General features: G+C 41.6%; 1 long non-coding RNA gene across 3 annotated transcripts in view; it reads left to right on the top strand.

Moving 5' to 3' along the window:
- The window catches only part of LOC140740387 (uncharacterized), a 444,515-nt gene extending 442,645 nt beyond the window's left edge, over positions 1 to 1,870 (top strand). For all 3 annotated transcript variants that reach the window (XR_012101839.1, XR_012101838.1, XR_012101837.1), the window contains exon 2: positions 1,203 to 1,870. This is a non-coding gene — a long non-coding RNA (uncharacterized lncRNA). The remainder of the gene's footprint in view (positions 1 to 1,202) is intronic.
- Positions 1,871 to 16,545: the final 14,675 nt, after the last annotated feature.

Here is a 16,545-nt window from a genome sequence, read left to right as displayed (position 1 = left end):
AATACCCAATCCAGAATAACTGATCCTCCAGTAGGTTTAACCATGAGCTGCTCTAAAAAGCCATTTTGTAGGCACTCTAGAAATTCCAACTCCTAGAATCCAGCACCAACATAATTTTCCCAATATACCTGCATATTAAAATTCCCCATGACTATTGTTACATTTCCTTTGTTGCATGCATTTTCTATCTCCCATTACAATTTGTAAGCCACATTGTTACTATTGTTTGGGGTTCTGTATACAACTCCCAACGGAGTCTTTTAACCCTTACAGTTCCTTAGCTCTATCCACAATGATTCAATACCTTCCGACTCCATGTCACCTCTTCCCGATGATTTGATTTCATTTTCTAACTAATAAATCAATGCCACACCCTTTGCCTTCCAGCCTTTCCTTTAGATACAATGTGGTCATTAAGCTTCCAGCTGGGATCTTGTTTCAACCATATTTCCATGATGCCTACAAAATCAACCCTGCCAATCTGCAACTGTGCTGCAAGTTTACCTACCTTATTCTGCATTCAAATACAACATCTACAGTCCTGTGTTCACCCTTTTCAATTCTGTCTGCCTTTTTTTGTTGCAACTCCTTCTCTTGATGGCTATTTTGCCCCATCAACATCCTCTCCTCACTACACATGGCCTCTATTTGTGAACCTGTTACCTCATTTCATGAGGTAAATGTTACCTCATTTACCTCATTTCATCATGCTCAGCATGCAGCATGATTCCGAACTTTGTCTGAGGTTTCAACAATATCTGCCACCACAACATGTCCACTAACTGTTCCAGCACTCTGGTTCCATTCCAACCGGCCTCAATTCTGACTGCTTTCAGTCATGAAGCATGGAAAGAGACTCTTCACCATACTGTGTCTGTGCTTTCCCTCAAACACCTATTTACACCAACCCTGTACCAATCCCTTTCCATTCCCCTCATATTCCCTTTAAATCCTGACACTCATCTGCAAACCTGGGCCAATTTACACTGACCAATTACACCACAAAGCCAGACATCTTGGAAATGTTCGAAGAAATTGGTACCCTTCATTCTTCCCATCCAGGATTTTCCAGTGAAATCACTGAACAGGGTTTAGTGACTGGGACACCATAGAGACAACATACCTGCCCTGAATCATGTCTGTGCCATAGTAAACTCAGGTGACTGCTAACTTTAAGAATCTTCTCTCTTGTTCATCTGCAGATCATTCTACTCTCTCCCTGCACAATGGACCCACTTGCAAACGGACACCATGGAGCACGTGTTCATCCTCTAGCCCAGGAGAAGACTCACAATCAGTACTCTGAATATCATTCAGTCATGGAGCAGTGTGTCCTCAGGGGACTCCTGGGGCCAATCTGTCTGCTCATCTGGCTGTATGGCGATCACACTGTCTCCCACTATCTTCATTAACTTTTGCCACAGGATGAGCACCTCCAGCAACCTGCTGCACACAAAGCATTCAAACTTGGGCAAGGACTATTGTTGCACGAACACAAAACCCCGGACACCAAGCTGCTCCAGCTGGCAACAAATCCTGTTCCTTTTATCAGACTATCTCAAAGAACAGGTGAAGACGACACTCAAAACAAAATTCTTATGAAATGACTTGTTGCCTGAATCCTCCCTCCCCAACTCCACCCACCCAAAAATGTTGTTGATTCCCTTGGATATTTGTTGATCACACATGCATCCCAACCAAACTTTTTAACATGAACCTAATCAAAGGAATATTTACAATGACCAGTTAACCTACTAACCTGTGCATCCTTCAAATGCTGGAGGAAACCGGAGCACCCGAAGGAAATGTACGCAGTCACGAAGGGAACGTAGAAACTCCTTACAGCCAGTGCCAGAATTAAACGTTTTACACAAGATCGCCACAAGCTCTAATTGTGTCGTGCTATCCACTACGCTACCATAGTGCCTATGACGAGAGGCTCCCTCTCCCTAAGGGTTAATAACTCTGCCTGTGTATAGAGTCACTGCATGTGTGTAGTAACATTGGAAAATACATCGTGGAGTAGTTCCTACTGTCTGCTTGCACAATTGTACATGCACCTTACTGTTACTCAGAACAGATTTCATTCCTACATTCAGACAGGCTTCAATCCCTCTGACAGCCAGGGTGGAATTGAACTCAACATCTGAATGATTTGTGTGGAAACAGGAAGTCTGTATTGTCTGCTCCATTGTACCTGGATGTGTGAGGGATGGAAAGTGGCAAGAACTGAATCAGGGAAATAATGGGGAAAGATTATTTCTTATTTCAAATCCAGGGAAGAAACTGTGTAAACATTCACAATTATGATTGTGATATTCAGTGACATAAACGTTAAAAAGTACACACAAATATGGCACGATAGCCTCTCATGTGGTTCCCTCCGGAGATTCCCCTTTAATTGATCAAGAGACTTTCCAGCCTGTGCAGTTTTAACTTTGGCTGCACCGACTACAATGCAGTACTGCTGGACTGCACAGTCGGCAGCGTTCATCAGTCTCCCACTGAGCTTTCAGCAGCACTTCGTGTGTGTCCGCAACCTGTAGATCTGAGGGTTGTCTGTTACACATTAGCTCGGGACAAAAGAGGACACGGAACTTTGTATTGTTACGTACCCGTGAGACGTGACGGTGGTACCCTTGTCACGTGACTGGGGTTGAAGTTATGCTGGACTTGAGGTAATGGTCTTGTGATGGTGGAGTGATGTCATTTTCCCGCCAGTAGAGGTCATGTGACAGGTTTTTTTTACAGGTTATAAAAGGAAGACCCACCCTGTCAGGTGGGCAGTTCGTGGCTAGATTTGCCAAGATGACTTCATGTCACTGCGTGATTTAATGTGATGACGCAGTTTAGTTGAAAAATGAAGTTTTATATAATGCCTAAAGTTTAAAAGGTCATTGCCAGCGGTTTCTTTGCTGGTGGAGAGTAAGGACATCGACGTGGAAGAGAATTTAAATCGCTTTAAAAAGTCTCTCCTTTTAAATGGACTGTGAGCTTTTGAACTTTCGGCATACCACTTTAAAGAACTGTTTTTTTTTCAATACCGCTTTAAGAACTGTTTGAACTGCAACGCTATTAAGAACTGTGAATCTGCTGCACAGCAGCTGAGTTCCGGTTAAGCTAGTGTTTGTTTACTTTTGGGGTGTTTGTTTTCAGTGTTTAATAAAAGTGTTATTTGTTATAAATACCCTTGCCTAACTCATATATATTTACTGTTGCCTGGATACGTAACATAAATATGGGGGCTGCGTCCGGAATTGGATCGTTTGAGTTTAAATGCTTGTTGAATTTTGAGTCGGTGTTTTGGTAACGGGGAATACTCGATTCTTTTGTTTGATTGGCTTGTGAGTGGTATTCAGCAACGATGAATATTGATGAGTTTCTGGCTTCGCCAGACGCGGATTTGTTAGCGAAGGCGAAAAAAAACTGAAGTATCTGAGATTGCTAATAGATTGCAACTTAAAGGTATTTTGAAGACTACATCAAAGGCTGTAATACAGAGAAAAATCGCATCACACTTTGTGGCTTCGGGTGATTTTGATGAATTGATTTTAGAATCGTTTCCATTAAGTAATCTGGAGATAAAGTTGCAAATTGAACAAATGAAGTTGGAACAAAGTAAAGCAGAATTGGAGCTTTATAAATTGGAATCTGAACAGAAAGAGAGAGATTTTGAATATGCAATGGTGAATTTAAGGTCAGGGAATCAGTCTTCTGATTCTAAAAAACCGTTTGTTGCTAGCCAAGAAATTAAATTGGTCCCTCCATTTAGTGAAACAGAAGTGGAAAGATATTTTCAACATTTTGAAACTATTGCTCAGATGTCAGACTGGCCGAAAGATAAATGGTCATTGTTGTTACAGAGTGTGATTAAAGGCAAAGCACAGCAAGTTTACACAGCTTTAACTGCTGCGCAAGCATTAGATTATGATATTGTGAAAATGAATATTCTCAAAGCATACGAATTAGTCCCAGAAGCTTATAGGGAAAGATTAAGGAGTTTGAAAAAGTCTGTGGAAAAGACTTATGTGGAATTTGCCTATGATAAAGCTAAGTGTTTTGAGAGATGGGTTTCTTCTAAAAATGTAAATGAGGACTATGAGACTTTGAGAGAGCTGATTTTAATGGAGGAATTTAAAAGAAGCATTCCTGTTGAAGTAAGGACCTACTTAAATGAGAGGGATACTGATAAATTGCAGGACTGTGCTAGATTAGCTGATGAGTATGTTTTAATCCATAAGAATAAATTTCCTCAGGGTAGAATTTTTAAGAGGAAAAATAATATGGAGACTCAAGGTAAATCAGAAATTAAATCAGAGGTTAATGAGAAAGGTAAGGAGGAAGGAAAACCTGTGAAGGAAAGACAGTTTGGTCTTATTTGTAACTATTGTAAGAAGCCTGGCCATGTAATAGCTAACTGTTTCAAATTGAAAAAGAAAGAGAAGGAAGCAGTTCCAGATGCTTGTGTGCAACGTACTGAAGCACCTGTAAAGTTACAGGGTTTGGTAAACACAAATGAGGATTTGTTAGAGTCTGACCAAGTTAGAAAGGGATATGATCATTTTATAACTGAAGGGTTTGTATCCTTGAAGGAAGGATCTACTCTGGTGCCAATAAAAATTCTTAGGGATACTGGGGCTTCTCAATCACTGATGTTAGATAGTGTGGTGAAGTTTAATGAAGAGAGTGATACTGGTGAGGTGAATTACATAAGAGGTGTTGGAAGTGATTTTATGCCTGTACATTTACATAAAGTAAATTTAAAGTCAGGGTTAGTTACAGGAATTGTTAAAGTAGGATTACAGCATAGCTTACCTGTGAAGGGTATTTCTTTATTGTTAGGTAATGACTTGGCAGGTGGACAAGTTTTTCCTGAAGTGCATTTGACAATGGAGTCAGAGGAACCAGAGATGAATTCTAACACAGATTCTTCCTGTGTTGTGACTAGAGCTATGGCTAAAAACATTGATGTGCAGAATGAGGTTGTTACTCATGACTGTTCAACTCAGGATTTGAGTTTTGAGGATGTGTCAGAGACTTTCTTACCTTCGTTGTTTGAACAAGATTCTGGGAGTAAGTCTGACTATGAAGATTTATCTCTGTCTCGGAAGGAGATGATAGCAGAGCAGAATAGAGATCCTGAGATTATAAAATTAAGGGAACAAGCTTTATTAGGTAGTGAAATTGAGAAGGTGCCAGTAGGATATTACTTGGAAAAAGGAGTGTTGATGAGGAAGTGGAGGTCGCCTACAATTCCTGCAAGTGAGGAATGGAATGTTGTTTATCAGGTGGTTGTTCCTAAAGTTTATCGGAATGAGATTTTGACTTTAGCTCATAGTGTGCCTTTAGGTGGACATCAAGGGGTAAGGAAAACTGTGGACAAGATTTTAAAACATTTTTACTGGCCTGGTCTAAGAAAAGATGTGGCGATGTTTTGTAAGACGTGCCATACTTGTCAAATTGTGGGTAAACCAAATCAGGTTACACCAGTAGCTCCATTACAACCTATTCCAGCATTCGATGAACCGTTTTCTAAAGTTATTGTAGATTGTGTTGGTCCATTACCAAAGACAAAAACTGGTTATCAGTATTTGTTGACTATCATGTGTACTTCGTCTAGGTTTCCAGAGGCAGTACCACTTAGGAATATAAAAGCTAAAACTGTGACAAAGGCTCTTATAAAATTCTTTACTTATTTTGGATTACCTAAGGAAATACAAACTGATCAAGGCAGTAATTTTATGTCTGGATTGTTTCAACAGATAGTTTATAAATTGGGAGCTAAGCAAATCACTTCGTCTGCATACCATCCAGAATCGCAAGGAGCCTTGGAGAGGTTTCATTCTACCCTCAAGAATATGATTAGGACATATTGTGTGGAGAATGAAAGTGACTGGGATGAGAGTATAAACTTACTTTTATTTGCAGTAAGGGAATCGGTACAGGAATCTTTAGGTTTTAGTCCATTTGAACTTGTGTTTGGACATAGAGTTAGAGGACCTTTAGCTTTATTGAAAGAACAGTGGATTAGTAAGGAAGTGCATATTAATTTGTTGGACTATGTTTTGAAATTTAAGGACAGGTTACATAAAGCTTGTAGTTTAGCCAAGGAAAATTTAAAGTTGGCTCAGGAGAAAATGAAAACTTGGTATGATAAAGAAGCTAGGATGAGGATGTTTAAGCCTGGAGATAAGGTGTTGGTTCTTTTCCCAGTGCAGACAAATCCTTTACAAGCTAGATTTCATGGTCCTTATGAAATTGTGTCTAGAATCAATGATGTGGATTATGTAATAAAAACTCCAGATCGTAGAAGGTCAACACAACTTTGCCACATAAATATGATTAAACCATATTTTGAGAAACAATCTGATACTGTGACTGTTGTGGTTAGTGAGAATGAGTTTGATTTAACTGGGAACATGATAGATGATTCATCTGACATTCATTCTAAATCTAACATTGTTTCTGTTAGGTTACCTAATTCGACCATTCTGGAAAATATGGATGAGAAATTAGCACATTTACAGCTAGAGCAGAAACAACAGATGAAGGAATTGATTTTTAAATATAAGGATTTGTTTCCAGATGTTCCGAGAAGGACTACTATAGCTTCACATGATGTAGATGTTGGAGATGCCAAACCTATTAAACAACATCCATATAGGATGAACATGGAAAACTGTGAACTTGCTGAGAAAGAAATTGAATACATGTTAGAGAATGATATTATTAGACATTCTAACTCGAATTGGAGTTCACCATGTGTTATGGTGCCAAAACCTGATGGTAGTATTAGGTTTTGTACGGACTATAGGAAGGTGAATGCTGTAACGAAACCAGATGCATATCCAATTCCTAAAGTAGATGATTGTGTGGATAAAGTTGGGAAAGCAAAGTTCCTTACAAAGATTGATTTATTGAAAGGGTATTGGCGTGTTCCATTAACGGACAGAGGTAGAGAGATTTCTGCATTTGTAACTCCATCTGGGTTATATGAGTATAATGTTCTTCCATTTGGGATGAAGAATGCCCCAGGTACTTTCCAGAGGATGATTAACTCTGTGATTCAGGGATTGGAAGATACTGATGCTTATATTGATGATTTAGTGACAGGAAATGATACTTGGGAAGCACACATAATTGCGGTGGAGAAATTGTTTGAAAAGCTTTCAAAAGCTAACTTAACTATTAATTTAGCCAAGAGTGAATTTGGACATGCCACTGTGACTTACCTTGGTTATGTTGTAGGTCAAGGTAAGGTAGCTCCTGTTCAGGCAAAAGTTCAGGCAATTTTAGAGATTCCCACTCTGACGGGGAAAAAAACTCTCAGAAGATTTTTGGGAATGGTAGGATATTATCGAAAATTTTGTAAGAATTTTGCTAATGTTGCCCTTCCATTAACTAACCTTCTGCAGAAGAATGTGAAGTTTGTGTGGACAGTGCCTTGTCAGGAAGCATTTGAAAAATTGAAAACAATGATATGTCAACAACCTGTGCTTAAGGCACCTGACTTTGGAAAACCTTTTTCATTAGCTGTAGATGTTAGTGATGAGCTGCGGGAGCAGTATTGATGCAAAGGAATGAGGGTGATGAGGTTGATCATCCAGTAGCATACTTTTCTAAGAAATTTAATAAGCATCAAAGAAACTATTCAACAATAGAGAAAGAATTGTTATCTCTTGTTTTAGCTTTGGAATATTTTGAGGTATATGTTAGTACAACTCAAAAACCACTTATTGTTTACACTGATCATAATCCGTTAGTTTTTCTGAGTAAGATGAAAAACAAAAACAGAAGATTATTAAATTGGAGTTTGATGTTACAAGAGTATAATATTGTGATAACTCATATTAAAAGTAAAGATAATGTGGTTGCTGATTGTCTATCTCGATGTTGAATGTACAATGTAATTTTTTTTTGGAGTGGTTTTTTTTTAATTGTAACACTCCTACTGTATTGTATATTGTGTATGTTATAATTTATACATTTGTTTTTCTTGTAAGTAATTGTTAAAAATTTTTGTTCTTGTCAGACCAAAAATGTTTTTTTTGGAGGGAGGTGTTACGTACCCGTGAGATTTGACGGTGGTACCCTTGTCACGTGACTGGGGTTGAAGTTATACTGGACTTGAGGTAATGGTCTTGTGATGGTGGAGTGATGTCATTTTCCCGCCAGTAGAGGTCATGTGACAGGTTTTTTTTACAGGTTATAAAAGGAAGACCCACCCTGTCAGGTGGGGCAGTTCGTGGCTAGATTTGCCAAGATGACTTCATGTCACTGCGTGATTTAATGTGATGACGCAGTTTAGTTGAAAAATGAAGTTTTATATAATGCCTAAAGTTTAAAAGGTCATTGCCAGCGGTTTCTTTGCTGGTGGAGAGTGAAGATAAGAATTTGGAAGATAAAGATCGAGGAGAATCGATTTTCGACGGTGGAAAGTTTGACCTTGTGTGATCCTCATTCGGAAGGATTTCGTTGGCTGTTCTCGTCAATCTCCGCTGGGATAGCGGGAGATTGAGAATAGTGTGGAAGGAGGGTCAGTGCCTTTAAGCCGTTATATTTCATAAAATTCTTCGTGGGAAAGTTTGACGCCGGGAATCAAAGGACATCGACGTGGAAGAGAATTTAAATCGCTTTAAGAAGTCTCTCCTTTTAAATGGACTGTGAGCTTTTGAACTTTCGGCATACCACTTTAAAGAACTGTTTTTTTTTTCAATACCGCTTTAAAAACTGTTTGAACTGCAACGCTATTAAGAACTGTGAATCTGCTGCACAGCAGCTGAGTTCCGGTTAAGCTAGTGTTTGCTTACTTTTGGGGGGTTTGTTTTCAGTGTTTAATAAAAGTGTTATTTGTTATAAATACCCTTGCCTAACTCATATATATTTATTGTTGCCTGGATACGTAACAGTATCTGCCTCCTTCTGTGCAAATTTGGGAGATATCAGACCCAGAACAGTCTGTTCATACACTTTTGTTTTATCAACTGATCTGATTTTGCCGCCAGTGACACCGCCTCATCCCGATGGTGTGAGACGGTGAATAGGAAGGTTTCAAATCCGTTGTTCTTGTTGATCAGAAACAAGAGAAAATCTGCAGATGCTGGAGATCCCAGCAACACACAAAATCCGGAGGAACTCAGCAGGAAAGTCAGCATCTTGGGAAAGAGTAAATAGAGATTAAAAGTGTGAATCCGGCGTAGGATAGAGAAGCGCACAAATATTACCAAAGGGGTTCGGCCCGAAACGGCGATGGTACTCTTTTCCTAGATCCTGCCTGGCCTGCTGAGTTCCTCGGGAACTTTGTGTGTGTTGCTCTGGTTGGTCAGTGTGAGTCGCCATGATTTGCATGGGTTTCCTCCCTGGTATGAACGGCTCGATAAATAGGTACCATTGGCGACTGCGGCCACAGTCTCTCACAGATCTATCGGCTGAAGGGACGTAGGAAGCTGACGGAGCTGTTCCTGGAAAGATGTTCCTGCAGCAGAGTTAAATGCACCAACATTCTAATCCGGTAACTCCGCCTGGAGGGTCCCAAACAGGGCTGGGAAAGAAAGAAGATTTTACATGGGGTTAGTAACCACATTCCTGGAAAAAAGAAGCTGCAGAAACGGCTCCAGGAGCTCCAAAGACCCTATCCCAGGGGAGAGAAAGGATCTTCCAAGATGGCATACTACTTGAAATACTGGCTCAGAATAAAGGACTTTGTCAGTGGCCTTCTCCTCTGGAAGGCTTAACTAATTTTCCAACCCTGTACGTGGGCTTTCCCAGGGCGTAAAGGGATGGAAAGCTCAGTAAACCCCCAGGTGTGTTTTTTTCTAAATCTGGCATTGTCCATGTAATTCGTGGTGCCGGTGGAATGTTGGGGATGAAGGAGGGTGACACCGAGACCGGAAGATCGATAGACACTGTGCATCCATCCACGGGCATGCAACATGCTGACACCCTGCGAGTCCTCACTTGTTGGTTCTGCAATGTATCACTTCTGCTTTACAACTGACAGTTGCCATTTTGTTACTCCAAGAGCACCAACGCCATGATGAGCAGGTAGGGTTTCATAATGACAGCACACACAAAATGCTGGTGGAACACAGCAGGCCAGGCAGCATCTACAGGGAGAAGCGCTGTCGACGTTTCGGGCCGAGACCCTTCGTTAGGACTAACCGAAAGGAAAGATAGTAAGAGATTTGAAAGTAGTGGGGGGAGGTGGAAATGCGAAATGATAGGAGAAGACCGGAGGGGGTGGGATGAAGCTAAGAGCTGGAAAGGTGATTGGCGAAAGTGATACAGAGCTGGAGAACGGGAAGGATCATGGGACGGGAACCCTCAGGAGAAAGAAAAGGGGGGGGGAGCACCAGAGGGAGATGGAGAACAGGCAAACAACTAAATATTTCAGGGATGGGGTAAGAAGGGGAGGAGGGGCATTAACGTAAGTTAGAGAAGTCAATGTTCATGCCATCAGGTTAGAGGTTACCCAGCCGGTATATAAGGTGTTGTTCCTCCAACCTGAGTGGATTCATTTTGACAGTAGAGGAGGCCATGTATAGACATATCAGAATGGGAATGGGACGTGGAATTTAAATATGTGGCCAGTGGGAGATCCTGCTTTTTCTGGTGGACTGAGCATAAGTGTTCAGTGAAACAGTCTCCCAGTCTGCGTCGGGTATCACCAATATATAAAAGGCCACACCGGGAGCACCGGACGCAGTACACCACACCAGCCGACTCACAGGTGAAGTGTCGCCTCACCTGGAAGGACTGTCTGGGGCCCTGAATGGTGGTGAGGGAGGAAGTGTAAGGGCAGGTGCAGCACTTGTTCCGTTTACAAGGATAAGTGCCAGGAGGGAGATCGATGGGAAGGGATGGGGGGACGTGTGGACAAGGGAGTTGCGTAGGGAGCGATCCCTGCGAAAAGCAGAGGGGGGGGGGAATGTGTTTGGTAGTAGGATCCCGATGGAGGTGGCGGAAGTTACAGAGAATTATACATTGGACCTGGAGGCTGGTGGGGTGGTAGGTAAGGACAAGGGGAACCCTATCCCGAGTGGGGTGGCGGGTGGATGGGGTATGGGCAGATGTGCGGGAAATGGGAGAGATGCGTTTGAACCTGATGGCATGAACATTGATTTCTCTAACTTCCGTTAATGTCCCTCCTCCCCTTCTTACCCCATCCCTGACATATTTAGTTGTTTGCCTGTTCTCCATCTCCCTCTGGTGCTCCCTTCCTCCTTTCTTTCTCTTGAGGCCTCCCGTCCCATGATCCTTTCCCTTCTCCAGCTCTGTATCACTTTCGCCAATCACTAGAAACAGATCAGTGCTTTCCTTAGAGATTGCTATTACATTTTCCTCTTGTCCACCCATCCTTTACCACTAATCCTCCTCCTGGCACTTATCCCTGCCACTGTCACAAGTGCTACTACTCCATCCTCACCATTCAGGTCCTCAAACAGTCCTTGAAGGTGAGGAAATGCTTCAACTGCGAATCTGTCCAGATCATGTATTGCTCTCAGTGCCAACTTCCCTATATTGGTGAGACCGCTTCACCAAGCATCTTCTCTCTGCTCTCCGAGAAAGCCAGGATCTCTCTGTAGCAACGATTTCAATTCAACTGCTCTGCAGCCATGACGAGGCCAAACTCAGCTTAAAGGTGCAGCCCCTCATATCCTATTTGGTTAGCCTCGAACCTCAAGGCAAGAACAAAAATTGCTATAACTTGCAGTATCTTCTAACACTTTGTATAGAACAGGAGATTCTTCTCCCCTTCTCTTTTTACCTTTCCCTTTCAGGTTACCCTTTCAGCCTTTCCCTTCTCTTCCTTTGCTCTCATGACTATTATCTGCCTTTACCACACCATGCCCTTTGATCTTTCATCCACTGTCACCTTCTATAAGTTTCCTACCTCATTAACCCTTTGCCCAATCCACCTACCAACCACCGCTCCCCCAATTTACCACCTCAGCTGGTCTCACTTATCAGCTGTCGGCTTGACCTCCCGGTAACCAACCTCACACAATTTTTTTTTAATTCTGGCAGCTTCTGATGAAGTCTTGCAGCCTGTAACATCGACTGTTTATTTCCCTGTATACATTCTGCCTGAGGATATACAGGGTTTTTTTGTTTGTTTGCATGTCCGGTTCGCAAAGACATGAAGTGTGTGTTTATTTCAATAAGACTTGTTTGAAAATAGAGGGTACTGATTATTTTGTGTATGGTCACAGGAAGCAATGATATGGACCATTGATTCAATTTGTTACCCTTTCAGTTGGAGGTAAACTTCTCCCAGCTGAATATATGAGAAGTAAAGCAAAGCATTTCAAAGTGGATCTTGCACACACATTCTGCACTACATTGAGATTGACCACTTTCCACTTTGCTGATGAGTGTGAGTAGACAGATTAGACACGAATTAACAGGATAAGATTTGTCTGTTTTTGGTGAACAGAACAAACCTGAACATTACCATGTAGGCAAAAATTCTGCATTTGTCCTGGAGCCTCATTTGCCTATTCCCATCTACGTCCACAATCTATCTGCTTTAGATTCAGTGCGGCAGATTTGTCACTCAGTAGATAGACAACTTGTAGTGAAGGGACTCCAAGCCTGCTGGTTCTCCTGAAAGTCTTAAAGTTATTGTGCCAGCTGTAAATCTGAAAGGTATGCCTTCTGAACCCAAATACATGCTATTAATATTGATGAAGGACCGTCACCTGGGTACTCACTCACATTTCCATCCAGTCTGATCAGTAACATGTCAAGTTACTCTCTCGTTATTTTATTACTGTATCCATGAAGATAGATATCACTAGGCTTCCACCTTCTCAAACTTTCCACCAATAATAAAAAGTTGTATCCCTGTGCTTACTTTCTGTAACGTGTATCACCTGCCCGATTCAATTATGATATAGCTAGCCATGAGCTTTTGACTGTGCAAATAACGTTAGAAGAGTGGCATCACTGGTTTGAAGTCGCTGAACATTGTTTGTTGTATGTATGGCTCTGAATAATTGAGTTTATGACAAACATGCTTTGCTTTTATCCATTTTAATAGCGTCACTACTTATCGTCTGCGTTCCTAGAACATAAAGCCTGAAACCTTATCTAGGCAATTTGATCCATGCAACCTCCCAAGCCCAATTCAATAGATAGGCCAGAGTCGATACTTTCAGAAAATAAACTTTTGTCTCCTGTCTCTTCGGATTTTGTTTTCCAAGTAGAAGTGAACTCGAGAGCAGTAATCTTGTTTCCAGCTATGTTCCCCTTGGTCACCTTTTTGTGCCACCCAAGCTTCAGGCGGATGTGTTCAAATGTGTCCAGGATAATAGCCCACTCTGGAATTTCACGTACCCTGGAATTCATTAAAAAGACAATATTAGTGATGTAGTATTAATTGGGATGTCAGGTCATCTGTCCAACCCTTTGAAATTTGTACCCATTCCAAATATTCCAATTCCCCTCCCTCAGTGTCTTCTCCATTCCCACCCCATCCCTTTTAGCCCCAATCCCATTTCTCTCTGCATTTTATTTCAGGTTTCCCCCCTTCATGCTCCTGTACTGTCATTTTAGTTGTTGTTCATCGATTTTACAAGGCCTGTATTTTTTTCCCTCACTGCAGTGCCCATACCCCATAAATTGCGGACTTCTATTCCAGGGCATGTTCAGGGTAGATGGATTTCCTTCTGATATTGTCTGTCAGAGGAGTTCACATTTTTTTTTCATTAGGTTCAATGGCTACATTTAATGTCAGAGAATTGTATAAAATATACATCCTGAAATTCTTTTTCTTCGCAAACAACCAGGAAAACAGAGGAGTGCCCCAAAGAGTGAATGACAGAAAAATCATTAAAATGCCAGAAACCCCCAGCACATACAGCAGCCAAGCAACAGCAGCCCCCCCACACACTACCCTGCCAGCAAAAAGTCATCAGTTCCCTCCACTGAACACTTGAGCAATCAGCAAGAAAAACAAAAGACACAGACCTGCAGTACCCCGAAGTCTACTGCTTCACCCGGTAATTTGACATACTACAGGCGCTCTCTTTCCCTAGTAAGGGACAAATAGGTGTTCAAGTTTTAGAAGCATTTTGTAACCTTATTCGAGCTACTTCTAGCCTTTCTTCCAGTTTTCATCCATAGACAAATGTTCAGACTGAGAGGAACAACCAAGACTTGGAATTCAACATTTGTTCCCTTCTGTCTGGAGACCAAACCTCTGGAAGTGACTGTTTAACTTGGGAAGAGATAGCTCTTTCAACACTTCATCATTCTTTGTCTGACATGTGTACTTTCAAAAAATTAATTTGGGTTTAAGCATCCTCTCTTTCCTGAGCAGGAAGTGGATGTAGTGTTCCATTTGCTAAACTGTTTGTCGAGTGCAGTAAACAGCGATGGCGTAAGGCCAAGAGGACTTCGGCTCACTTCAATAAGGCAGCAATTCCATGGAAACAACAGTAAATGGCTGGTTACTTCTTTTCTGTGGGTCTACCCAATCTCTTCCCCTTAAGCTGAAATCCTGGAAGCAAGCTCTAGGCTTCATTAGGCTCTGTTAAGAGGGTTGTTAGGAGAATCAATCGTGTAATATATAGATTACAGCTTCCCAGGTATCACTGAATCCATCCCATTTTTCACATCTCGGAACATAAACGCTGAATCTGTTTGTCGTTTGGCCCCTATACTTAAGCCTCTCCCTCCTCCCAGAGTCATAGATGGTGCACCTGTTTACACTGTCCAGAGATTGCTTGACTCCTTTCAAGTTAATGGACACTTCCAGTGTTTAGTACGTTAGGAGGGTTGTGAACTGGAGGAGAGGAGTTGGGTTCCAGTCTGGCGTATTTTACATCCTGATCTGATTACTGATTTTCATTGGCTTCTCCCTAATCACCCTAAGATGCCAGGAGATGGATTTGAAAGGGGAGTTCTGTCACACCAGGAGTAATTTGAAATATATATTTTTTCCACATAGGATGCGGATTGTATTTTCATTGTGTAAACTCATGAGTATGCAATGATCCTTGGATTGTTTACCTTACATTTCTAATTTGATTATTTTTGGACCAGCTCTGGGCTTTAGCTTTGTGATGCATATGTCCCAGTTGCTATCTATCATGGGGGTTGTTAAACACTGTATTTATCACTTTTGTTCAAATTGCACTGATTCGATTACAATTTCATTTTCAATTTGTTAAATTGTAGTTGTTGTCTTATCTACACCCCTCTTAATTTTCTATACCCACATCAAGTATTCTACAAATCATGAGTGATGCAGATCTTCAAGATCCTTTGTAGTTTGTCTGGGTTCTTCCTGCTTAATTTCTGTAATATTTTTGGTCTTGCTTGAACTACCGAAGTTTCTGGGATTCCTGAAGTTGTAAGTTAACCTGACACAGGTTCCTCCTGTTTCTTTCTCTCACTTTAATCCTATGCCCTCTAGTTTTTAATTCAATTTCTCTTGGTAAAAATTATGTGTATTCACCCAGTCTATGCCCCTCTACATTTTGTACCAGTCTCTTTCCGTTCAAGGAAAAGGTCATTGCATGTTCAACATCTCCTATAACACAAGCTCTCGGTCAGAGCAATATTGTGACAAATCACTCTTTATGCTCCCTTTCCAACTTAATGACCTTGTTCCTTCAATAGACGGATGAAAACAGTACAAATGTCACAGGTGTTGCCACACTATTATCTCATACAACTGCAGTATAATGTTGTCAGGAGCGGACATGGAATGGACCCAAATGCAGGACGCAGGCACTGAAGTACTAAGGGTAGGACAGGATGGGGATGCCATGGCATGCAAGGGGTAACGCAGGCGGGGCTGGATCCCAGAGTGTCAGGCGAGGCAGGAGGATCCCAGAGTTTGTGGCAGACAGGAGGATCCCAGAGTTCAGGCAGGCGACAGGTGTACCTCCTTAAGCCAAGATGATCCAATAGCTCCGGGTAACAGGAGAGCTGGCTGCAAGGCCCGGAGTCTGGAGTCTGCGGTCCAGAGCAAGAACCGGAAGACGGTCTCCGGACTGGACCATAACAAATGTTTTGACACCTATACACATATGCTGACTGATAAACAATGCCGTGCCAAATGAATTTGTCACGATACTGCCCATTCATGTCAACACATTCAAGGAACCATATACTGGCATTCCTACATCCCTTTGTTTTACAAAACTCCCCAGGGACTCAACATTTGCCATGATCGTATTACGCTGTTTTGCCTTCCAAAACTTCAACCCATTGCACTTACCTAGATGGAATTCCATTTGTCATTTCTCTGCCCCCTTTCCTCGCTGCTCTAGATCCCCTTTGAATTCTTAATATAACCAATGACATTCAGTCCTGCATTGTCCAAGGACATCCTTACCAGCAGTACAATATTTTCATTAATCTGTTCATGGACACAGATTATCACAAAATCAAGCTTGACTCTGCTAATTAGAGACGGTTCTTCGGCCTGTCCACCTCAGGATAGTTAATGCAGGGTCCTTATCAGCCACCTTCATCAGTGGTCACAAATGCTCTCCAAATGCAGTGTGAAATTTCTTCATTCACTCATAAATA

The sequence above is a fragment of the Hemitrygon akajei genome, chromosome 16, assembly GCF_048418815.1.
Source record: "Hemitrygon akajei chromosome 16, sHemAka1.3, whole genome shotgun sequence".
NCBI classification, from domain to species: Eukaryota; Metazoa; Chordata; class Chondrichthyes; order Myliobatiformes; family Dasyatidae; genus Hemitrygon; species Hemitrygon akajei.
The sequence above is the reverse complement of the archived record's forward strand: the minus strand, read 5'-3'. Positions and strand labels throughout refer to the sequence as shown.